The sequence below is a fragment of the Schistocerca americana genome, chromosome 7 (assembly GCF_021461395.2).
Source record: "Schistocerca americana isolate TAMUIC-IGC-003095 chromosome 7, iqSchAmer2.1, whole genome shotgun sequence".
Classification (NCBI taxonomy): domain Eukaryota; kingdom Metazoa; phylum Arthropoda; class Insecta; order Orthoptera; family Acrididae; genus Schistocerca; species Schistocerca americana.
In genome coordinates this window covers 258,234,044-258,260,259 of record NC_060125.1, presented here as the reverse complement: position 1 = coordinate 258,260,259, position 26,216 = coordinate 258,234,044, and the positions used below count along the sequence as shown (strand labels likewise).

Genomic DNA, 26,216 nt, shown 5'->3' with positions numbered 1-26,216 from the left:
GGTGGGTCTGACACACCGGTGTCAATGTGTTCTTTTTTCCATTTCCAGGAGTGTATATATTATTGACCTGGCAAAGGATATTAACAGTAACAAGAGGCTGTCGCAGATGATGTGGTTATCTATGATGTAATGCATCTATAATGCCAGCCCTATTAAGGGCAAAGAAGGTTACAGTGGCAGAAGAAGGCGAAAAATGTAATTGACATCAGTTGAGATGTCATTAATAAAACAAGGTGAGAGAAATAATCAGGTCGGCACGTGGTCAGACAGTACTATCTGAAAAAGCTATACAAATATCCTGTAAGATATTTTTAATATTTCAAAGCGATACAAATACTGGCAACTCGCTTTGAATATTCTGAAATGTAAAACTATGCACTTTACAAATAGCAGAAAAATATTATATTATGACAATATCAATTAGCCACAAGTAGACTGACTTAACTCATGTGAATATCTGGGTGTAACAGTCTGTGAGAATCTAAAATAGAACGATCATGTGAGCTTAAGCATACAAGAAATGGGTGGCATATTTCGGTTATTTGGAAAATGCCGTATCTACGCATAAACAGAATAACGGGGGATAAGCTACAACTCTCCCACTCCCTTTTCAATTTTTGCCCTTGTTCATGCCCACTGACTCTTAGAAAGGCAATCTAGATTCTGTGCAAGCTGTACGCAACCTACTGCTTCCTGCATTATGTCCCCGATACCTTTCTTTCTGAATCTACAAACGCTATGAATGCAGTTTAATTTTCTTTTAATAGATATTGCAGCCCACCCCCCCCCCCCCCCCCCCATGAACCATGGACCTTGCCGTTGGTGGGGAGGCTTGCGTGCCTCAGCGATACAGGTAGCCGTACCGTAGGTGCAACCACAACGGAGGGGTATCTGTTGAGAGGCCAGACAAACGTGTGGTTCCTGAAGAGCGGCAGCAGCCTTTTCAGTAGTTGCAAGGGCAACAGTCTGGATGATTGACTGATCTGGCCTTGTAACAATAACCAAAACAGCCTTGCTGTGCTGGTACTGCGAACGACTGAAAGCAAGCCGTAATTTTTCCCGAGGGCATGCAGCTTTACTGTATGATTACATGATGATGGCGTCCTCTTGGGTAAAATATTCCGGAGGTAAAATAGTCCCCCATTCGGATCTCCGGGCGGGGACTACTCAAGAGGATGTCGTTATCAGGAGAAAGAAAACTGGCGTTCTACGGATCGGAGCGTGGAATGTCAGATCCCTTAATCGGGCAGGTAGGTTAGAAAATTTAAAAAGGGAAATGGATAGGTTGAAGTTAGATATAGTGGGAATTAGTGAAGTTCGGTGGCAGGAGGAACAAGACTTCTGGTCAGGTGACTACAGGGTTATAAACACAAAATCAAATAGGGGTAATGCAGGAGTAGGTTTAATAATGAATAGGAAAATAGGAATGCGGGTAAGCTATTACAAACAGCATAGTGAACGCATTATTGTGGCCAAGATAGATACGAAGCCCACACCTACTACAGTAGTACAAGTTTATATGCCAACTAGCTCTGCAGATGACGAAGAAATTGAAGAAATGTATGATGAAATAAAAGAAATTATTCAGATTGTGAAGGGAGACGAAAATTTAATAGTCATGGGTGACTGGAATTCGAGTGTAGGAAAAGGGAGAGAAGGAAACATAGTAGGTGAATATGGATTTGGGGACAGAAATGAAAGAGGAAGCCGCCTGGTAGAATTTTGCACAGAGCACAACATAATCATAACTAACACTTGGTTTAAGAATCATGACAGAAGGTTGTATACATGGAAGAACCCTGGAGATACTAAAAGGTATCAGATAGATTATATAATGGTAAGACAGAGATTTAGGAACCAGGTTTTAAATTGTAAGACATTTCCAGGGGCAGATGTGGACTCGGACCACAATCTATTGGTTATGACCTGTAGATTAAAACTGAAGAAACTGCAAAAAGGTGGGAATTTAAGGAGATGGGACCTGGATAAACTAAAAGAACCAGAGGTTGTACAGAGATTCAGGGAGAGCATAAGGGAGCAATTGACAGGAATGGGGGAAATAAATACAGTAGAAGAAGAATGGGTAGCTTTGAGGGATGAAGTAGTGAAGGCAGCAGAGGATCAAGTAGGTAAAAAGACGAGGGCTAGTAGAAATCCTTGGGTAACAGAAGAAATATTGAATTTAATTGATGAAAGGAGAAAATATAAAAATGCAGTAAGTGAAACAGACAAAAAAGAATACAAACGTCTCAAAAATGAGATCGACAGGAAGTGCAAAATGGCTAAGCAGGGATGGCTAGAGGACAAATGTAAGGATGTAGAGGCCCATCTCACTAGGGGTAAGATAGATACCGCTTACAGGAAAATTAAAGAGACCTTTGGAGATAAGAGAACGACTTGTATGAATATCAAGAGCTCAGATGGAAAGGAAACCCAGTTCTAAGCAAAGAAGGGAAAGCAGAAAGGTGGAAGGAGTATATAGAGGGTCTATACAAGGGCGATGTACTTGAGGACAATATTATGGAAATGGAAGAGGATGTAGATGAAGATGAAATGGGAGATACGATAATGCGTGAAGAGTTTGACAGAGCACTGAAAGACCTGAGTCGAAACAAGGCCCCCGGAGTAGACAATATTCCATTGGAACTACTGACGGCCGTGGGAGAGCCAGTCCTGACAAAACTCTACCATCTGGTGAGCAAGATGTATGAAACAGGCGAAATACCCTCAGACTTCAAGAAGAATATAATAATACCAACCCCAAAGAAAGCAGGTGTTGACAGATGTGAAAATTACCGAACTATCAGCTTAATAAGTCACAGCTGCATAATACTAACACGAATTCTTTACAGACGAATGGAAAAACTAGTAGAAGCCAACCTCGGGGAAGATCAGTTTGGATTCCGTAGAAACACTGGAACACGTGAGGCAATACTGACCTTACGACTTATCTTAGAAGAAAGATTAAGGAAAGGCAAACCTACGTTTCTAGCATTTGTAGACTTAGAGAAAGCTTTTGACAATGTTGACTGGAATACTCTCTTTCAAATTCTAAAGGTGGCAGGGGTAAAATACAGGGAGCGAAAGGCTATTTACAATTTGTACAGAAACCAGATGGCAGTTATAAGAGTCGAGGGACATGAAAGGGAAGCAGTGGTTGGGAAGGGAGTAAGACAGGGTTGTAGCCTCTCCCCGATGTTGTTCAATCTGTATATTGAGCAAGCAGTAAAGGAAACAAAAGAAAAATTCGGAGTAGGTATTAAAATTCATGGAGAAGAAATAAAAACTTTGAGGTTCGCCGATGACATTGTAATTCTGTCAGAGACAGCAAAGGACTTGGAAGAGCAGTTGAATGGAATGGACAGTGTCTTGAAAGGAGGATATAAGGTGAACATCAACAAAAGCAAAACAAGGATAATGGAATGTAGTCTAATTAAGTCGGGTGATGCTGAGGGAATTAGATTAGGAAATGAGGCACTTAAAGTAGTAAAGGAGTTTTGCTATTTGGGGAGCAAAATAACTGATGATGGTCGAAGTAGAGAGGATATAAAATGTAGGCTGGCAATGGCAAGGAAAGCGTTTCTGAAGAAGAGAAATTTGTTAACATCCAGTATTGATTTAAGTGTCAGGAAGTCATTTCTGAAAGTATTCGTATGGAGTGTAGCCATGTATGGAAGTGAAACATGGACGATAAATAGTTTGGACAAGAAGAGAATAGAAGCTTTCGAAATGTGGTGCTACAGAAGAATGCTGAAGATTAGATGGGTAGATCACATAACTAATGAGGAAGTATTGAATAGGATTGGGGAGAAGAGAAGTTTGTGGCACAACTTGACCAGAAGAAGGGATCGGTTGGTAGGACATGTTCTGAGGCATCAAGGGATCATCAATTTAGTATTAGAGGGCAGCGTGGAGGGTAAAAATCGTAGAGGGAGACCAAGAGATGAATACACTAAGCAGATTCAGAAGGATGTAGGTTGCAGTAGGTACTGGGAGATGAAAAAGCTTGCACAGGATAGAGTAGCATGGAGAGCTGCATCAAACCAGTCTCAGGACTGAAGACCACAACAACAACAGATATTGCAGTGTCAGTACCGAAAATGGCTCTGAGCACTATGGGACTTAACAGCTGAGGTCTTCAGTCCCTTAGAACTTAGAACTACTTAAACATAACTAACCTAAGGACATCACACACATCCATGCCCGAGGCAGGATTCGAACCTGCGGCCGTAGCGGTCGTGCGGTTCCAGACTGAAGCGCCTAGAACCGCTCGGTCACACCGGCCGGCAGGAGTGTCAGTACCATCTCGTACATTTTTATGTAGTGTGTAAAAGGTATAAGTGCGAATATTTTTATAAGTGGTAGCTTAGTATGTACACACATCAATGTGTTGATTATTTCTTCTCTGCGTCGAACAGCTCAAAAAAATTTACAAGTGTGTGTGAAATCTTATGGGACTTAACTGCTAAGGTCATGAGTCCCTAAGCTTACACACTACTTAACCTAAATTATCCTAAGGACAATCACACACACACACATGCCCGAGGGAGGACACGAACCTCCTCCGGGACCAGCCGCACAGTCCATGACGGCAGCGTCTTAGACCGTCGAACAGCCTACCCTCAAACACTGTCACATAATTTACTACCTGATGTTTTCTGCGCGGTCACAACTGCACCACTTCGTGGAATACACGTGTTAGTACTGGTTAAGAGTTTTGCACCCAAACATCCATACATCAACACCTGACCCGCTGCCCAGGGAGAAATAAGCGTTAATGGCTTGCTCTTGCCACGTGTTCTTGGAGGTCCTATCCAATCTAAAACACACTACTCTTAACAGCTGTAATCATTAGTCCGCTAATGAAGCAAATACTGATGTAATGCTGTTCCGTACACTGTTGTCAGTCACGAATAGAAACATCTGCACTTATTTGTGTTACACCCTGTATTTCTCTTGAATCCAAACTGATCATCCCCAATGTCTGTTTCTACGAGAAGTTCGTTAACATTTTGCAACTATGAGTTATTTAACTGTCTATTCAACAACACTAACGTCTGCTTTTGTTTATATAAGTTGCAAGTATCATCACTGATTTTCAAGCCATAGAATCCACAAATTCTAAAACCGCGAGGCATTCCTGTCTTTCACATAACTCTTTCTTTCTTTCACTGGTGCCATGTCCCACACTGACGCAAGGTCGGCATTGTTAGGATAGGGTTTGGCAAGGTTAGTATGAAGGGATGGCCGGATGCCCTTCCTGCCACCACCCCGTACCCCCCGAGATGGAATTAGTGTACCCCAGTTGTCTGCGTCTAGTGTAATTAATGGAACAGTGCGAACGTGTTCAGATGTCGGCAAGTCGTGTAACTGAGGCGAAACGTGGGGACCAGCCCGGTATTCACCTAGCGGGATGTGGAAAACCGCCTAAAAACCACATCCAGGCTGTGCGGCACATCGTCCCTCGTCGTTAATCCGCCGGGCGGATTCGATCCGGTGCAGGCGCGCCTACCCGAGTGCAGGAAGCAGCGCGTTAGCGCTCTCGGCTGTCCTGGCTGGTCGTCTTTCGCGTAACTCTGTGATGTACAAATCCTGTGAGTGGGCTGATGGGACGATTATCAGTAACCGTCGTGGGGGCTGTTGAAGTCCAAGTGGTATTGATGTCAGCGAGGATCGTTGACTATGAAGCTACGTGGCGGACAGCAACCAAACTATGTGACGCTACAATCCAAGATTTTATACGTATAAACTGTTCATGGAGAGCGAAGGCTGTGTTTGAGCGACTTATAGGTGGCGAGCGAGGCAGCTGTGTAAACCAAGCGCGGTGTATGCCGAAAGGAAGGTTTGGACCGCCGAGCCGCAGGCGGCTGCGCAACCGCTTCCAGGAATCCCCGCGTTAACAAGTAAACCGCATTGCCGTGCGCCTTCGGGCAGCACGCTAACATGGCGACGTTCTGACTGTATCTGACACTAAATTATACGTCCACCAAGGAACACTAGAAAATGTGACAGCAAAATGACGAGTACAATAAAGTACTACCAACCATTTAATACCAATATCAGTAATGTTAATAAAGTTCATAAGTATTGTTTATAAAAGAAATATTCATGACTACAACCATTTCACAAACACATGACATGCCATATAGAGGAGAATGAAGACAGGTACAGAAAGAGCCTACGTGACATACTATTACACCAAAGAGGAGTTTGTTATAAACAAAAACATCGTACTGCAATAATTTAGTCAAAGCAGGAAGTCTGCCACAATTACACAAAAAGATTATCACTTGCATCGATATCTTATATTATTGTCTTTTATCATTACAGCGTTCCTATTTGAGCTAGGAACGTGGGGCGAAAAGGTTTTGGTTTAACCAGAATCAGTAGCCATTTGCACAGCCATTCGAATATCTGTGTTACTTTAGCTACGTTACAGTGTATTAAGTATGGTTCGAACGGTGAACCAGAGCTATTGCAGAGGCAAATTGTGCATCTATTAATTTTTTGCGAAAGATTTTAATTGGGCTGATATTAACGCTAAGTTAATGGTACCATTTGTATGTGCACCGTTCGTATTTTACCTGTAGAAAGTCACCGTTCAATAACTCCAGACTGGAGCGAGTACTTATGGTTCAAATTTGGTCCACCGGTGCATCGGACCTTGGCCTAAGACAAGTTTTAACCGTTTGGAAAAAACCTTTCTTCGTTTGGATTTTACGTGCAAAAAAAAAAAAAAGTTTTCCTGAGAGCTTTTTGAAGCTAGCCCTTTCTATACTTTAAACTTGTACATATCGATTCAAAATTTGCATGAAGGTAGATAAATGGATGAAGTCAAAAGAATTTTTTGTTGCCCCTTAATCTTCATCCGTTGTTCAGGCACAATGATTTAAAGGCGAGCTAAATATAGTACTTACAGTTTGTTCTTACGTGAGTCTAATGGGCGGAAACGGTTTAAGGACAGACGTAGGGCAAAATCCTTTCTTGTACACACACACACACACACACACACACACACATATATATATATATATATATATATATATATATATATATATATTACAGCTAAATTAATAAAACTTGAGACTATTATGTACAACATAATCCACGATATTCTGTGAAAATTTTTGTTTGAAAGTGTGCATGGACATACATTTTATAAGGATTTGAATTTTTAATTATCGTTGTTTCTATAATATACCTTTTCCCGTAAACTAATCAATCAATGAATCCAAAATTTTACAATTTACATCTACATAAAAGGCTAATAAAACGTGTGGAAGAGACTTTTGTTTAAGGCCATAATTACTTTGAAATTAATTTTTCAGTTTTGTGTTACCGGCAACTGCTCTATTTTTCCCAAATTTTAAACGATAAATTTCCTCAGAGAAAAATAATAAAAAAGTAAGTAATTCTTAGGAACTATGCCAAATTCCAAGATGTTAGCTTTTATAGTTCATGAGAAAAGCTACATTATAGCTAAAAAAAAAGTGTACTGCAATTCACATTTAAAATTTTTGTGTCAGTTTTTGACAATATTGCTATCCCTCTAGGACTAATGCTGTCCATACGCATAATCTTTATGCTCTTTCTCGTCTTCCTGAAGTAATCTCTTCTCCTGCCTCTTTTGCCTAGCCAACTTTTGTAATTTTTCTTCTGCTGCCTGAGCATTCTCCACTAACACTTCATCGATGCTTCTGAGTATTTTCAGTGTGAATGCACCTGGATGGAAGCATAATCTCTGCAGGCACATATTGCTACCTACATTCCCACTATTAAACACTAGACTAGGAAACAAATAGTGTTTTTTGAACAATGCATCCGTATAAGGTGATTGCAGCTCTCATTTGTATTCTGTGTTTTCCGATGTACACATTTTTTTGAGCCGTTCGCGATGGGCTAGGTACCTGGTTTTTTAACATCTGAAACCTCAAGTGGCAAAGCATGTTTGTGGATGTACGGCTTTTCACCGGCTTCTGCCGGAAGATATTTGCACCACGGTATGTCACAAAGGGAATGTTGAAAATTATCATCTGTGGAAGGTTTGAGAAAGAATATTGCCTACATTGGTTGATGCAATGTTTTCACACTACGTAGGTTTCCGGTGATAGCTTTTCCATATTATATCTATAAAGTGTGAATTTCCTCGTCTGTCAATCTGTTAACACCTACTAGTGGCTTTCCATCTTCCTTTCATTTCTTTCTTCAGTCTTAGACGTCTACCTCGCTTTCGCTTTTGAACATGGCGGAACACATTCCAGTTTTTCAATTTTAGTTTGTGAGCCATAAGGATTGCTCTCCAAAACAGTCTTAAAACCACAGGAATCTACATCACCTACATATTTCACACAGCTAACACCATGTTCAACTGACCTTTGGAATATTTGTTTGAGCCCAGCTGCTGCCATCCCAACACTTGACCTCTGGTAATTCTTGCTGAACACTTTCTTGTGTTCTCACTGTCACCTTTCTTCTTCACTGTCATCACTGTTTTTTCTTGTGTCACACTGAGAGAAATATTTGTTCATTACTTGTAAGTTTCAGATTTTCCCTGTATCCACACTAAGGACAGATGACACACCATGAAGTGATGTATGGCCCCTCTTCATCCAGGTTCCATCACAAGCAACACACAAATCTTCACTACAAAGCGTTCTTCTCACCCTTCATTGTTAATATCTACAGCTTCTTCAACAGCTGCTTTCATGTCCTCCTTTCACTCGACTTCAAGATCACTGAGGAGTGTTCTGTTGTAACGACTGTATCTAGTCACTGGAGTTCATGTTCATCAAGCCACAAAACAAATTTTTGCCTTCTCTGCCTACACCTGAGTATCTCATGGCGTAACATAATCTTTTATTTGCCTCGTACATCTACCCATGGAGAGCAGGAGTCTTGAATTGAATATCATCTTTACAAATTTTACGCAAAATATGTATATTACTTACAGTGCCAATTCTCTCACTGTCATCATAGAGTCTGAGGCCCTTTGAGCCACGATTATTACAAGCACATGAAACATTAATCATGTGAGCAAGTATTTCTAAGTCAGTGAACCTAAAATCCACTGGAAAACTCGTCTTTGGCATTGTACACAGCATCATCAATTCCTTCACTAATTTTCTTATTCGATGAACTTAGTGACTTTTCCGCAAAATTGTTCTTCACACTTAGCATCTGTAACACTATTATTTAAGTTTCCTATACCTTCTCCAAGTGAAATTTGACATTTCCTCACTTTTTTGATTCTGAGTCAACTGTTATGAGTCATATCGAACAAAACAGGTTGATATATACAAAACTGGAAACTAAGTTTGTAGCATGTAATATTCAAAAAACCACGCTAAAACATTGGAATACGGAATTATAATCTTCCTCACAGCCTTCTAGACTCATCTGCAGCTCGTTTTTCGATTGTGTGAACGAAAAACTAACGAACAAAAAATATCTAGCGTAGTTAAGGTGTGGATCACAGTATAGAAAAAGTGGGCGTGCCAGGTGCAGACGGCCAAACAAGCTTTTCTAAAACATATTTCAAGCCAAAATTCGATTATGAATCTTTGCAACGTTATTCTTAAAGAATCAGTCTCATAAAATCCGCATTAAAAAATTCGAATTTTTTCGCAGTTTTGCGCTGTATGTGTCCTTAAAATAAATCAAATAAAGAAAAAAAGCATTCTTACGATAAAACTGAATATCCGCCTTTCAAAAATCTAACTTAATTCGGATTTTACGTTCAAAAACACGTTTTTTGTGTTTTTCTGACGTGCTCCACTTCTATGTTTCAGACTTGTGCGAATCGATTCAAATTTTTTTTAAAAGGTAGACACATTAAATTAATGTTCATTCTGTTGTTTTGTGAAAGCTTTATCCGTTGCCATTATATATAGTGGTCTAAAGTTACTCATAAAATGCACATAAATTCCAGTTTTACGCAAATCGCACGTCATGAAGGGGTTTAAAGTGAAATAGATAAAATAAAAAATATATTCTTATGGTAATTATAAGAAGGGTTTGCAAAACTTTTATTGCGTGCGAAAAATTACGCATTTACACACGAAACTGTGTTTCGTAGCAGTGCGTTGCATTCTGAGTGCTACATTTGAAATTTAAAAATAATTGGTTTTACAGTTGATTATCGTTTCCTTGTTTATGTGTTAAAGATTTTATTCACCGGTGACTTAAAATCAGCGAAAAATCTTTGGACGCTCAAAACAATGCATGTACCACACCAGAATTATCCCAGCTCTATACAAAATGATATACTGTTTGATCGAACATTTAAAATTTTACCGATAAACTCACAGGAAATTAAACTAACCAGAAAACTGCTATAGAAATAATAATCAGAAAAATGTCACCTTATTTCTAAGCAGTATAAAATGTTTTACTGAACTTTCTTCAAAAACTACTATGCTGTCTTGTAGAAAATTTATTTTCGGACAAAACAAGCTTAAGTTGGGCAGTTTTTGTACAGGATATGAAACGTTGATAGCTTTTTGTCGTGCACTCATTGTTTCGCAGTTCTCCAGCTTATTTCAGCCAATCATACTCATATTTAATTCGGATTGCATACTTTAAAATAAACGATGACAAAAATCTTAAGACATAATGCCCAGCTCAAGTAACATGGTTCGGAAGGCAATAAAAAAAAAAATCTTATACTGGATCAGTCGTCGCTCGAGTCGACAAAACTTACATCGTTTGCGGAGCTATGGAAGTCTAACGTCAAAATCATGGTAGTGTAAAAGTTGGGAATTAGAACAAAAAATACTCTTATCACAGCACGAAAAAGAGGAATATGTCCTGGGCAGCATTAAGAACGTAAAAGAAGGGAATTAGCTTTCGACTTATCTGGCACCTTCAAAGACATTTAAATGACAACATCTTCACAAAGTCGCGCTTTTTTGCGAGTTCGCTCTACTTCTCCAGATCAGTAAACCCTGCTTAGTTACAAGGTGTTGGCACACCTGTATCTTGCAATTTTTAGGCTAAAACCTATGATCCTGAGCCCAATATCCAGAAGATTCGTTTGTCATAGTAAACAATATATATCGTATGGATGAATTGCGTACATGTAATATGCGATTGATAGTGAAATATATAAAAGACAAAATTTCAGCTAAAAGGTGTATACACAGGGAAAATTAATTCAAGTTTTGTAAGAAAATATTATATTGAACCTGAGATAGTCAAATGTAGTATCGATTGTGTAGTAGCGTCGCTGCTCAACAGCGATCGCTGATAACGCGTTATGGGTAATGTGTTAGTGTAACTTTAGATTGAGAGATGTATGGAGGACACTTAAGTGTAAAGGCGTGTTGTACCTGATGTGTGCTCGATATATACTTACTCGCTATGGGCAGTAATGATTTTTTATTTGCGAGAGACTATGATGTTTGCTAACTGTAAAACGAATCTCAACAGAAGTTGGAAATCGTTGTTTTGTTACTAATGCAATGCTCGTATTCATAAGTGATGATTGAGACAATGTATAGCAATCACATCCAATGATTTTGTAAAGCAAATTGTTAATGTATACTCAGTTTATTGGATGTGTTAATTGTGAGCATTATTAATTTTAAAAGAGTCAAAATACAAGTTTTAAAGTTAGTGTCAGATTGTTACTTACCCCAAGTCAATATTTTTCCTTTTGAAATCGATGATCCAGTGGCATCTGCTCAATCAAATGGTTCCGCGGTAAATGGTTCAACTATAATGAAGACCAAAATTAAGCTTGTTAATCTTAGTCGTACTGTTAAAACAATTATTAACTACTATTAACATAGAATGTTCAACCCACACGTATGTAGTGTCTCCCAAAGATCTCAGACTGCCTACAAATCCAGAACAATAGACAAAATCTTCGACTGAACTAACATTGAGCGAGCGAGACGGACGCACTACTTTTATTAACAGCCGGCCGAAGTGGCCGAGCGGTTCTAGGCGCTACAGTCTGGAACCGTGCGACCGCTACAGTCACAGTCACAGTCACAGTCATGCCTCGGGCATGGTTGTGTGTGATGTGTGATGTCCGGCATCCGTGGTCTCTTAGGCTCATCAGTTACACAGAGTTGTCAGAAAAAGTCTGAAAAGTTTATAAGGAGTTGCAGAGGTGGTTTTGTTGAGAAATAACTGTTAGGAAAAAAATTCGATACGTTACACCGCTACCTGTAAATTTAACATTGAAGTTAGCCAGTCAGGTCATCGTGCGGGCAAATTCAAGCAACCTGCCAGAGGAAGTGTCGCCAAACGTGTTCTTCATTTAGTTTCCTCCAACCGAACAAACGTAGCTTTTGCTCACCTAGCTTAAATTTACCACTTCCAAAAAAGGCACGTTTGAACTGGTAATGAACATTTCAACAAGTGGTAACTCGTGGACCCACAGTTGTCTGTCGAAGGAGGTGAGTTAGAAAATTTGCGAAATCCCTAATCACGATGGATGAGAAGTGGAGGTTACGGTTTGTGTGCGTTGGAGAGAGAGAGGTGAAGGGCGGTGAAGTAACTGGACCCTCATATCCACAAATAGGTGATTCAAAAGAATCGTGCTATAATAAGAAGAGTTCCCTGAGAAATGTAATTCGGCATCGAAAGCGACGTAAGATTAACATGATAGTTCCCACATTATTTACCACCCGCCAAACAGAACACTTCTGTACAGCGAAGAGCACAAACGATTTTCTTTCGCTAAAATGTGCCGGGTTTGTGTGATAAAATTCAAAGATCCCCAGATACCTTCGACCTCGAATTTTTATCACTCAGCTACCAACGAGTATCACGCATTATCTACCAGGGAACACAGCTGACATCAACGATAAAGGGACTCTTAAAAAAAAAAGGCTGTGTCCTGCAGCAGCGCAGTGGTGCTGAGCAGCCGACAGGCGTACCGCTCCTGCCGCCGTCAACTGTCACCAAAAGGGCCGCGTGGCACGCACCGCAGATAACCACGTGTCCAAACCTAGCGTCACACAGCAGTCCGGGGAAATAGCAGTAGTTGCAGAAGTGCTGGAGGAGCCTAGACACAACGGTGAGTGCTTCGAGATCATCGGCGCTGTTTGCGAGGCAGGTATGTTGATAGGCTATCGTGTGCAAAGCGGGAGAGAGTACGTTTCGATGTGACGGCCTGTGTCAAAAGACTGTATCGCTGAGCTTAGGAGCAGATTCTACTAAATGATCTTCCTTAAACTGAAGCCGGCAGATATATTTTATTTGCTTACAGACAGGCAATTAGATTTTAAAGTGATTGCGAGTTAAATTTCGTAAGACATCTAGTTTTAAAAACATTTTTGTAACACGAATTATCATATTACTGACATTTTTTATTGTCAAAGTGACAGAAAAATCTCTTTTAATGTTTTTTTGAAGTTAGATGAAATTAGGGTATTATGGCATAACATTTACATTTGTAATTCTATCGCCAAATAGAATTCTTCTTAGATCCCAAACACACTTTGCTATGATTCAAATGGCTCTAAGCACTATGGGACTTGACATATGAGGTCATCAGTCCCCTAGACTTACAACTACTTAAACCTAACTAACCTAAGGACATCACACATACCTATGCCCGATGCAGGATTCCAACCTGCGACCGTAGCAGCAGCGCGGTTCCGGACTGAAGCGCCTAGACCCGATCGGCCACAGCGGCCGGCCACTTTATTATAAACTTCAGTTATCCGCCAATTTGCATTTCTCTTGATGAAATTTAAAAATTTATCACCGATAAAACACTTCCGAAAGGGAGTTGCATTTGGAGGCTAATATGGATCAGTTGGGAAACGTGGAATAGGATTGTAAAAAGGCAGATGATGACGCAAATTTAGCGATAAAAAATTTTATGTAGACAAAATACAGTTCAGACAGTGATACTAATATAAACTCTTAATTAATTATCAGTGGTAGAAAATATAATTAGATTCAACCACAAATCTGTTACGTTTAGTAACTTCAAAACAAAGTTCTGAACTACAAGTGATTCGTTTTACATTGATCTGTTTGCAAAAGTCACAAATGTAGTCTTCATTCTCAGCTCCCGCAAAGTCAAGGTGAATTTCATCCAATAGCAAATATTCCACATAACAGGATATGCCATCTAGGACTTGACAGCGGAACAACAGAACCAGCTGTAACATTAGTCAAAAATCGAGAAATAAATAACGATCTACCAGTCAGTTACTTAATTACATAGTTTTAATCTTAAGTGTACATTTTCAATAAGTATGGCATATTTTTGATAACTTCACTCAGAAAATTTTGCCAAACTAAGCAAACAATTTTTCTGCGCCATAACACACGCGATGTCGGGAGACGAACTGGACTCGGTACAGAGCTCCACAGAAACACTTTGAGGTAGATCATACGTCTCCTGCTTTTGTGCACCACTCGGTGGCCAAAAAATCACGGTATTCCATATTACCCGACTATACTACAATACACAAAGAAGGAAGGAACATTAGGGTTTAACACTCCGTCGACAACTAGGTCATTAGAGGCGGAGCACAAGCTCGGTATGTTGTAATGCATGGGAAGGAAATCGGCACTGCCCTTCCAAAGGGACCATCGCGGCACTTGCCTGAAGCGATTTAGGGAAATTACGGAGAGTCTAAATCTGGATGGGCAGATGCGGATTTGAACCATCGTTCTCCGGAATGAGAATCCAGGGTGCTGACCACTGCGGTGATACCCGATTTTCTCCTACTCTACACTTAATACATTGGAAGGTATTAAAGTCGCAACACCATGGATGTAACCAGGGCGGTTTAAGGCCTAAGCGACATAAGCCGCCTCTTAGGGCACTGAGCTGAGAAGGGCGCCAATGTGCATGGTTTGTATACTGTTTGTGTCACAATTAGTAGCGAAAATTGGCAAGGGTGAAAGAGTACTAGGTAAAGGAGAGGCCGCAAAATCATAAGACGTTAGTGGGGAAAAATGTTCTCAAATTGGCCCTACATCGAATAAACGCTATACTGTCATGAAATGTTACTACAGGGATGGATTCGCAAATGATAAGCGTCTCTGTGCAGCCGCACAATGTATCTACAGCGACAGACATACTCCACAAACTATCGTACGGTGTGTGGCAGAGGGTACCCTGTGCCACTACTAGTCATTTTCTGGTTTCACTTGCAAAGAGAGCGAAGGGAAAAAGACGCTGGTGGAAGTAGAATCGTTCTTCAGTCAGCCGAAAATGCTAGTTGTCCACACTTTCTCAGTAGTGTTCCTCGGAATGAATGTCATCCTCCCTGCAGGGATTTCAGTTCCTGAAACATTTCCGTAATACGTGCGTGCTGATCGAACCTGCACTACTGGCCATTAAAATTGCTACACCAAGAACAAATGCAGATGATAAACGGGCATTCATTGGACAAATATATTATACTAGAACTGACATGTGATTACATTTTCACGCAATTTGAGTGCATAGATCAGAAGAAATCAGTACCCAGAACAACCACATCTGGCCGTAATAACGACATTGATACGCCTGGGCATCGAGTCGAACAGAGCTTCGATGGCGTGTACAGGTACAGCTGCCCATGCAGCTTCAACACGATACCACAGTTCATCAAGACTAGTGACTAGCGTATAGAGACGAGCCAGTTGCTCGGCCACCATTGCCCAGACGTTTTCAATTGGTGAGAGATCTGGAGAATGTGATGGCCAGTGCAGCAATCGAACATTTTCTGTATCCACAAAGGCCCGTTTAGGACCTACAACTTGCGGTCGTGCATTATCCTGCTGAAATGTAGGGTTTCACAGGGATCGAATGAAGAGTAGAGCCACGGGTCGTAACACATCTGAAATGTAACGTCCACTGTTGAAAGCGCCGTCAATTCGAACAAGGCGTGGCCGAGACGTGTAACCAATGGCACCCCATACCATCACGCCGGGTGATACGCCAGTTTGGCGATAACGAATACACGCTTCCAATGTGCGTTCACCGCGATGCCGACAAACACGGATGCGACCATCATGTTACTGTAAACAGAATCTGGATTCATCCGAAAAAATGACGTTTTGCCATTCGTGCACCCAGGTTCGTCGTCGAGTACACCATCACAGGCGCTCCTGTCTGTGATGCAGCGTCAAGGGTAACCGCAGCCATGGTCTCCGAACTGATAGTCCATGCTGCTGCAAACGTCGTCGAACTGTTCGTGCAGATGATTGTTGTCTTGCATACGTCCCCATCTGTTGACTCAGGTATCGAGACGTGGCTGCACGATCCGTTACAGCCATGCGGATAAGATGCCTGTCATCTCGACTGCTAGTGATACGAGGCCATTGGAATCCAGCACGGCGTTACGTATTACCCTCCTGAACCCACCGACTCAATATTCTGCTAACAGTCATCGGATCTCGACCAACACGAGCAGCAATGTCGCAATACGATAAATCGCAATTGCGATAGGCTACAATCCGACCTTTATCAAAGTCGGAAACGTGATGATTAGCATTTCTCCTCCTTACAGGAGGGATCACAACAACGTTTCACCAGGAAACTCCGGTCAACTGCTGTTTGTGTATGAGAAATCGGTTGGAAACTTTCCTCATGTCAGCTCTGAAAAGCTAATCATTTGCATATCACACCATCTTCTTCCTGTCGGTTAAATTTCGCGTCTGTAGCACATCATCTTCGTGGTGTAGCAGTTTTAATGGCCAGTAGTGTACTTGTAGCAAATTAAGCAGCACGCCTCTGAACTGTTTCTATAATTGATTTTAATCCGACCTAGTGCAGTACTTAAGTAGGGTCGCACTAGCGTTTCTATATGCCATTCCCTTTGTGAATGAGTTACACTTTCCCACAATTCTCTCAATAACGCGAATTCGAACATTCACCTTCCCTGCTACCAATCTGATGAGCTTACCTCATTTCATATCGCTTTGCAACATCATGCCTAGATATTTAATCGATGTGACTGGTCATACTGCACCCTACTAGTGCTGTTTTGGAACGTTACAGCATTGTTTTCCCCATTTGTCCGCATTAACTTAAGGTACAACATCTGGAGTGGTACATTATCTATATTCTGTAGATAAGGAAAGATTAGGCAGGTTGGCTTCTCGATCAAAAATCGCTTTTGGATACAGTTGCTTTGGAGAAGGTTGTTTCATGCCTCGTGCAAGAAGGACGTTTATCAGCACATGTACAAGTTAGACAGCAGCAGGACTGTGACCTGTTGGGAATGCGGTTTACTTTCTGCGATGTCGCTTCTTACGTTGGACGGAACCTTACGTAACAACGTGAATATGGAATCCACGGGTTCGGAACGGCCATTCTGAACACTATGCAGGATCTCAGCTGCTCCGATGACCGAGAGGACAGACGTTTTACTGGCTCGGTCCTGTAGGGTCATACAGCCACGGCACGTGCAGGAAACAGACTTGTTTACAGCAAGGCAAGCACCCACACGGACGGTGCGACGTCTGGAGAGCAGTGTCAGCAGAGCGACCATCAGTACTGCTCCCTTGACGCGGCGTCAGAGACAGTAGCGCCGAGCTGCAATCATGAACTGTGCAGCTGGTGCCGGCGGAGTTCGAGTCCTCCCTCGGGCATGGCTGTGTGTGTTTGTCCTTAGGATAATTGAGGCTAAGTAGTGTTTAAGCTTACCGACTGATAACCTTAGCAGTTAAGTCCCATAAGATTAAAATAAAAAAAAGAAAGGAGCGCCGACGTCGGTGCTGGACCAACGAGATATACGGGCCCCTCAACGAACTTGTAACGTCACGCTAGGCAGCTTGTCCGCCACACTTCGCGAACGCTCGGCCTCATCCAGGGCTTACGAGAAACCAATATGTAATTGAAAAGGTATCCACTAAAGGTCTTCCTTTTGTCTTGTGCTGTCGAGAACTTGCATGCATTTAAACACACAGTCGAGAATTATTAAATTCTTCTGGACTAGTTACTCACCCCCCGACGGAGACGGCTGCTGGCACTCGTAAGACCTGCCGAGTCACGTCCGTGGTGTACGCGCCACGGCGTGTCTTTCTATTGAGTCTCGCGTTGGAGCAGCTGACTACAACACTGGATGCAGCGGTGGCACCATATCGTCTTTCCAGGCAAATCCTGCTTCTAAGTGCAGCGTCAAGTTAGACGTATCCGTGTGTGGTGATTCCGAGGATAGCGAACACTGTCAGATTCCACCTGTCGTCGTCCTATGGGGCCAGCGTCTATCATTATGGTGCGAAACTCAGCTTGTCCCTCAGCTTGTCCTTTTCTCAGATGATATCTAGCGAATTATGGATAAAGGGTAACCGGCAGATTCCATATTTCAGAAAAGCATTTGACACTGCAGGCTATTGACGAAGGTATTAGCATGCTCATAGGTTCCCAGATATGTGAGTGCTTCGAAGGCTGCTTAAGTAATAGCACCCTATACTGTTCTCCTCGATGGCGAAGGTTCATCGGAGACAAAGATATCGTCAGGAGTGTCCCAGGGAAGAGTAGCACTGTTATTTTCGTGTACACAAATGATCTGATGCGGCTGTCTGCTGATGTTCAAATGTTCAAATTTATGTGAATTCCTAAGGGACGAAACTGCTTAGATCATCGGTCCCTAGACTTACACACTACTTAAACTAACCTATGCTAAGAACAACACACATACCCATGCCCGAGGGAGGACTCGAACCACGGGCGGTAGGGGACGCGCAGTCCGTGACACGACGCCTCAAACCGCGCGGCCACTCTGCTCGGCTGTTTGCTGATGATTCTGTTGCATACGTGAAGGTGTCTTGTTGAGTGACTGTAGGAGAAAAAAATGATGAAGACAAAATTTCTAATCAATTTGATGAATGGCAGATAGCTCTAAAAACAGAAAGATGTAAACTATGTTGATGCAGCCAGGTCAATAAAATATCCAGGCGTAAAGTTGCAAAGCGATACGAAACGGAAGGATCATGTAAGGCGAATGGTCAACTTCGTTTTATTGGAAGAGGTTTAGGAAAGAGCGTCTCATCTGTGAAAGAGACCGCAAAGAACACTAGTGCGACCCATTCTTGAGGATCAACACCAGGTCAGATTTAAGGGAACATCGGAGATGCTTCGTGAACTGAAATGGGAATCCCTGAAGGGAATGCGATGTTCTTTTCGAGAAACGCTATTGGGAAAATTTAGAAAATTGGCATTTCAAGCTGACTGTGTGTCGATCCTACTGCCGCCAACTTACATTTCTGCGTAAGGATCGCGAACATAAGAGAAATCAGGACTCGCACGGAGGCTTATAGTCGTTTCTCCGTCGCTCTATTTACTAGTGGAAGAGGAAGTGAAATGACTAGTACTGGGTAAACGTACCCTCCGCCACGCATCAAATGACTCTGAGCACTATGGGACTTAACATCTGTGGTCATCAGTCCCCTACAACTTAGAACTACTTAAACCTAACTAACCTAAGGACATCACACACATCCATGCCCGAGGCAGGACTCGAACCTGCGACCGTAGCAGTCCCGCCACGCATCGTACTGTGGCTTGCAGAGTATCTGTGGATACGCACGGTTAGATTTAGATCGTATGGGGTAAACACTCTAATTACTTCCAGTGTGCAGAGCCGGTATTTTGGACTCACTCATTACGCTCCTGATGTGTTAAGTACGATGACGTTATCATTCAACAAGATAACATAAGACCGCATGTTTCCTCGCCTTTCTTGACCCCCCCCCCCCCCCTCAATTCAGAGCGTGTTCGAGTGTTGGCCTGGTCTGTAGGTCTCTAGATACCCCTACCATTAAAAGGCATAGTCACAGGCTGCTGACAAACTAGCATGCCAACACTTGCCAGTCACTGTGATTGACAAACTCTGTACAGAGTTGAAGCAGCATGGAATTATACACATGTATTTGTCATCCAAGCTCTGTTCGAATAGATACCTAACTGTATTGCTACCACTGGTTGCAGTTCTGTGTACTAAATTTTGCATCCTGCAACCAACAAGTCACATACAAAATTTAATAATGTATCCTTCGTACTATAATTTCATTAGTTAATTGTATGTCATGTAGATTATTTCAAAGTTTCTTTTACATAAATGATGTGGAAGGAGTCAGTTTACAGGCTATGTATACACGATTAGTGTTAACATTAAAGAATACGTTATTTTTAGACGTAATTATCCAGCTACACTTAAAAAAGGTTTTTTTTATAGCAGCCTACCTGTTTTTAAGCACAATTTCGACCAGGAGAAATTATTTTAGGTTGCAAACTGTCAGACATTTTATGTTATTGGGCAAATAATCAAAAAGTCTTGTTGCTGCTTATTGAACACCTTTGTGAGTGACTGACGGTTTTAATAATGGCCAGTTAGTCATTTCTTCCTCTGGGCCGGCCGCGGTGGTCTAGCGGTTCTAGGCGCTCAGTCCGGAACCGCGCGACTGCTACGGTCGCAGGTTCGAGTCCTGCCTCGGGCATGGATGTGTGTGATGTCCTTAGGTTAGTTAGGTTTAAGTAGTTCTAAGTTCTAGGGGACTGATGACCACAGATGTTAAGTCCCATAGTGCTCAGAGCCATTCTTCCTCTGGTGTTACAGATATGGACACCACTGTTCTCCTGAAATTATGATGTATTGTTTAGGACGACTTCCATTAGCAAATGAATGTAATATGATGCTGCAGTTGCCGGACGTGATGGCCGTGCGGTTCTAGGCGCTACAGTCTGGAGCCGAGCGACCGCTACGGTCGCAGGTTCGAATTCCTCCTCGGGCATGGATGTGTTTGATGTCCTTAGGTTAGTTAGGTTTAATTAGTTCTAAGTTCTAGGCGACTGATGACCTCAGGAGTTAAGTCGCATAGTGCTCAGAGCCATTTGAACCATTTTTTTTATGCTGCAGTTAAAATATAATGACCGAGGCTGTGCTGAAAAGCAATATCTCCGAATTTTTTATTCTGTTCTCAATGTCGGTTGAGATATTAGACGTCATGGATGTTATTCGGTCGACTTTACCGCTTCGTTGAAGAAAGTTGCATACCTGTGCCACTAGAGGGCTTCGAATTGTAGCGTGTAACATGGCGGTGTGTAACAACTACATCGGTACGAGAGAATCAGCGTGGTGTAATCGAGTTTCTAACCGCAGAAAACGTGCCTCCGACTGAAACCCATAGAAGAATGAAAGCAGTGTACGATTATGATTGTTTTGAGATCGGTCATGTGCACCGTTGGGTTGTTCGTGCTCATAATGAAAGAAACGGTAGTGCTAACCTTATCTTGACCCCATCCGATGTCGATGTGTTTGCAAAACTTAAAGAACACGTTCGAGGACTTTACTTTGATAGTGATAAATGCGGTACAAGCAGAGGTGAGAGTGTGGCTCCCTCCAGAAAATCAAACATTCTAGAGTTACAGTAACAATAAACCGGTCTCTCGTTGGGAGAAACACATTCGTTGCCAGAATGACTATGTTGAGGAATAAATATGTAGACATGAAGAATAAAGATGCAGAATTTGAATAAAGTTTCTTTTATCTAAAAATCTTTGAGAGTTATCACATGAATAATTCGGAGGCATTACTTTTCAGCACTCCCTCGTACACGAACAGTAAGTAACAGTCTGTTATTTGACATCCTTTCTAATGTTAGTGTGGTAACTGAAGTTGACAGGTTCTAATTGTTAATGTACAGTGAGCAATAAGGAAATGTATTTAGGACAATTAAAGACTGCATAGTTGCTACTCAGAAATTACTACAATACACACTGGCCAGTAAAATTGCTACACCACGAAGATGACGCGCTACAGACGCGTAATTTAACCGACAGGGAGAAGATGCTGTGATATGCAAATGATTAGATACTTAGAGCATTCACACAAGGTTGGTGACACCTACAACGTGCTGACATGAGGAAAGTTTCCAACCGATTTCTCATACACAAACAGCAGTTGACAGGCGTTGCCAGGTGAAACATTGCTGTGATGCCTCGTGTAAGGAGGAGGAATGCGTACCATCACGTTTCCGACTTTGATAAAGGTCTAGATTCAGTAACTGTTAGCAGAATTTGGAATCGGTGGGTTCAGGAGGGTAATACGGGACGCCGTGCTGGATCCCAACGGCCTCGTATCACTAGCAGTCGAGATGACAGGCTTCTTATCCGCATGGCTGTAACGGATCGTGCAGCCACGTCTCGATCCCTGAGTCAACAGATGAATACCCGTTTATCATCTGCATTTCTTTTTGGTGTAGCAGTTTTAATGGCCAGTAGTGTAATTCATGTGTGGCTGGTTAGTGAAACTGCCTAAACTGCCAACATTCACTGAAGAAATTAATGAATCATTGCCGTCTTTTACGCCACAATGAATTAAGATTACTTGTCATTTACTCAGTAATGAGATCCCTATCAAAACCTGCGTTCAACCAATCCAGAAGCAGATTTCATCTGTCTGACATCCTTTACAGTTGGGATTAACAGAGTGTGAGAAGATACAAAGAACAGCTGGCCGATTCGTCACCAGTTAGCTATTTCGAATTTGAGGCGCTACAAGAAGGGGCTGTGCATCGTGGCGAGCCTTACTACTAAAGTTCCAAGAGCTTACGGTTCAATATGACTGAAATGACAGAATACAACTATGTCTCCCGTAATTGCTACGACGGAAATAAGATGGTTTTGGACTTACACCGAAGATTACAGACAATGTTTCTTCCCTCGGGCATTCGGGAATGGAAACGGGATGGGAAGACGGGATTATTGAAGTACGTTAACAGAGAGTGAGAAGATACAAAGAACAGCTGGCTGGTTCGTCACCAGATAGCTATTTCGAATTTGAGGCGCTACAAGAAGGGGCTGTGGATCGTGGCGAGCCTTACTACAAAAGTTCCAAGAGCTTACGGTTCAATATGACTGAAATGACAGAATACAACTATGTCTCCCGTAATTGCTACGACGGAAATAAGATGGTTTTGGACTTACACCGAAGATTACAGACAATGTTTCTTCCCTCGGGCATTCGGGAATGGAAACGAGATGGGAAGACGGGATTATGGAAGTACATCAGGTACCCTGTGCCATACACAACTGACTACACGATGGCTTGCGGAGCGCATATCTAGGAGCGGGTTAACAAAGGCTAATGGGCGTTGTAAAGGCGCAAGGTTCACCCGAGATAAGTTCATCGCAATAGTTACCTAATACATTCATCAAGTGTTGAACCTTGCTCTAGTCTAGCATTGATGTGCCTTCGCAGCCAAATCTTACAAGAGATAACAGTGCAGCTTTCTCCTAGTTCTGAGTTTATCATTTTAGATTATAAAAATCAGTGTCCAGAATGAAATTTTCACTCTGCAGCGGAGTGTACACTGATATGAAATTTCGTGATACATCAGAACCGTTTGCCAGACCGAGACTCTAACTCGGGACCTTTGTCTTTCGTGAAAGGCAACTGTCCCTACTTCAAGTCGCGGTCCGCCTCATGATTTTAATTTGCCATTAAGTTTCATAAATCAGTGTCTTGTTCACATGCTACTTTGCTAAAATTGGTTACCGGTTTCAGCTTTGCAACCATCATCAGATCTAATGATACAGCAGCGATACGCAAGGGTTTAGTTAATACATTTTACATTGTTTAGTGATCTCTGGATGCATTTGATATCTACATACCGAAAGTAGACGAGAGGTGGGTGTCAACGAAATCAAGCCTTTGTCGAATATTTATGGCGGAAATACACTCCTGGAAATGGAAAAAAGAACACATTGACACCGGTGTGTCAGACCCACCATACTTGCTCCGGACACTGCGAGAGGGCTGTACAAGCGATGATCACACGCACGACACAGCGGACACACCAGGAACCGCGGTGTTGGCCGTCGAATGGCGCTAGCTGCGCAGCATTTGTGCACCGCCGCCGTCAGTGTCAGCCAGTTTGCCGTGGCATACGGAGCTCCATCGCAGTCTTTAACACTGGTAGCATGCCGCGACAGCGTGGACGTGAACCGTATGTGCAGTTGACGGACTTTGAGCGAGGGCGTATAGTGGGCATGCGGGAGGCCGGGTAGACGTACCGCCGAATTGCTCAACACGTGGGGCGTGAGGTCTCCACAGTACATCGATGTTGTCGCCAGTGGTCGGCAGAAGGTGCACGTGCCCGTCGACCTGGGACCGGACCGCAGCGACGCACGGATGCACGCCAAGACCGTAGGATCCAACGCAGTGCCGTAGGGGACCGCACCGCCACTTCCCAGCAAATTAGGGACACTGTTGCTCCTGGGGTATCGGCGAGGACCATTCGCAACCGTCTCCAGGAAGCTGGGCTACGGTCCCGCACACCGTTAGGCCGTCTTCCGCTCACGCCCCAACATCGTGCAGCCCGCCTCCAGTGGTGTCGCGACAGGCGTGAATGGAGGGACGAATGGAGACGTGTCGTCTTCAGCGATGAGAGTCGCTTCTGCCTTGGTGCCAATGATGGTCGTATGCGTGTTTGGCGCCGTGCAGGTGAGCGCCACAATCAGGACTGCATACGACCGAGGCACACAGGGCCAACACCCGGCATCATGGTGTGGGGAGCGATCTCCTACACTGGCCGTACACCACTGGTGATCGTCGAGGGGACACTGAATAGTGCACGGTACATCCAAACCGTCATCGAACCCATCGTTCTACCATTCCTAAACCGGCAAGGGAACTTGCTGTTCCAACAGGACAATGCACGTCCGCATGTATCCCGTGCCACCCAACGTGCTCTAGAAGGTGTAAGTCAACTACCCTGGCCAGCAAGATCTCCGGATCTGTCCCCCATTGAGCATGTTTGGGGCTGGATGAAGCGTCGTCTCACGCGGTCTGCACGTCCAGCACGAACGCTGGTCCAACTGAGGCGCCAGGTGGAAATGGCATGGCAAGCCGTTCCACAGGACTACATCCAGCATCTCTACGATCGTCTCCATGGGAGAATAGCAGCCTGCATTGCTGCGAAAGGTGGATATACACTGTACTAGTGCCGACATTGTGCATGCTCTGTTGCCTGTGTCTATGTGCCTGTGGTTCTGTCAGTGTGATCATGTGATGTATCTGACCCCAGGAATGTGTCAATAAAGTTTCCCCTTCCTGGGACAATGAATTCACGGTGTTCTTATTTTAATTTCCAGGAGTGTATGTGTCGCACAATGATTCGAAAGCAGATGCCTGTTACTGGCAAGTTAAATCACGAGCGCTGATCAATGTGAAGTGCGTTTTCCGAAAAAGAATGGTGTCCAGGGTTCTAGTTCTGGTGCAGCGCGCAACTGTAGCTTATCGTTCCGCACGGTGTACACAGAGTAAGTGGTCCCACCTCGAGAGTTTGTAGATTATACATGACAGACTGTAAATCTCCATACACTTCTTAAAACCTGAGTAATCCCGTAGATGCGTACCGAAGCCTTTGATCATTGAAGAAATACGATCGCTATAGTTGTGGTCGGTAAGGTTGTTTCAAGGACGGAATTGCTAGTTACATTTTTCTTGTAAATACAGGTTTTCAGTGTACTGAAAAGCTTGAAATGTAGTATGTCCATATAATTTCATACTGACACAGTGTAACGGAGTCGATTTCAACATATGAGGCACTTGTATAATCTAAATTTACTAGGCTTCCAAGTATGTAAACTATAAAACTTTTTGCACATGGATCCCTCATCGCAAGTAAACAATGAATCAGAAGCTATAGTTAGTTCAGTGTTTTAATGTTAGACGTAGTACGACGCGACCAAACAAATACAAAAACTTCATTGATTCAATTTGTCACATTCTAAAGCTTCTCAGGAATCGACAAACAAATCACACGCACACGCGGTAGGCCATGTGGCTCCACCATCAATCACAAAGAAATCAACTAAACTATTCATTACAAATCAATGAAGCTATGCTCACTGAGCTCCTGTTTCTAATGACAATCGTTTAACGTTAAGGTAACACAGACAAACTTTGATTGCTAATCTTTACATGCTGCTTCCGAAAATTGCGGCGAAACACGTGGTCACAGACAGAGCACAAAGAAAACGACACTAAATACACAAAATATCACAGAAAAATTATTTTAATCCAGTCCCTTAGCAATCATTCAAAATAATAAACTCGAATAATATCACGAATTTCTGAAGGTTAAACCTCACACACACAACTGGCGCGAACTTTTTCATCACCAAGTCACAAAGAAATACCACAAAATTCCGAAAATAATCCCTTAAAAATATCCTAACTAACTTTCTATTGGTTATAGCAATTTCTAAACGTCGATAAGCACCTGCGAAATCTGAATTTCAGTGG

At 42.6% G+C, this 26,216-nt stretch overlaps 1 protein-coding gene across 3 annotated transcripts in view; it reads left to right on the top strand.

The window, feature by feature from the left end:
* Positions 1-12,879: 12,879 nt before the first annotated feature.
* Positions 12,880-26,216, top strand: part of LOC124622560 (protein croquemort-like) — an 86,983-nt gene continuing 73,646 nt past the window's right edge. For 2 of the 3 annotated variants that reach the window (XM_047148299.1, XM_047148298.1), the window contains exon 1: positions 12,880-13,027. The gene's annotated coding sequence lies outside the window, so the exon portion shown is untranslated. Of the gene's footprint in view, positions 13,067-26,216 lie in introns of all 3 variants that reach the window. The other variant, XM_047148300.1, reaches the window with a different exon arrangement.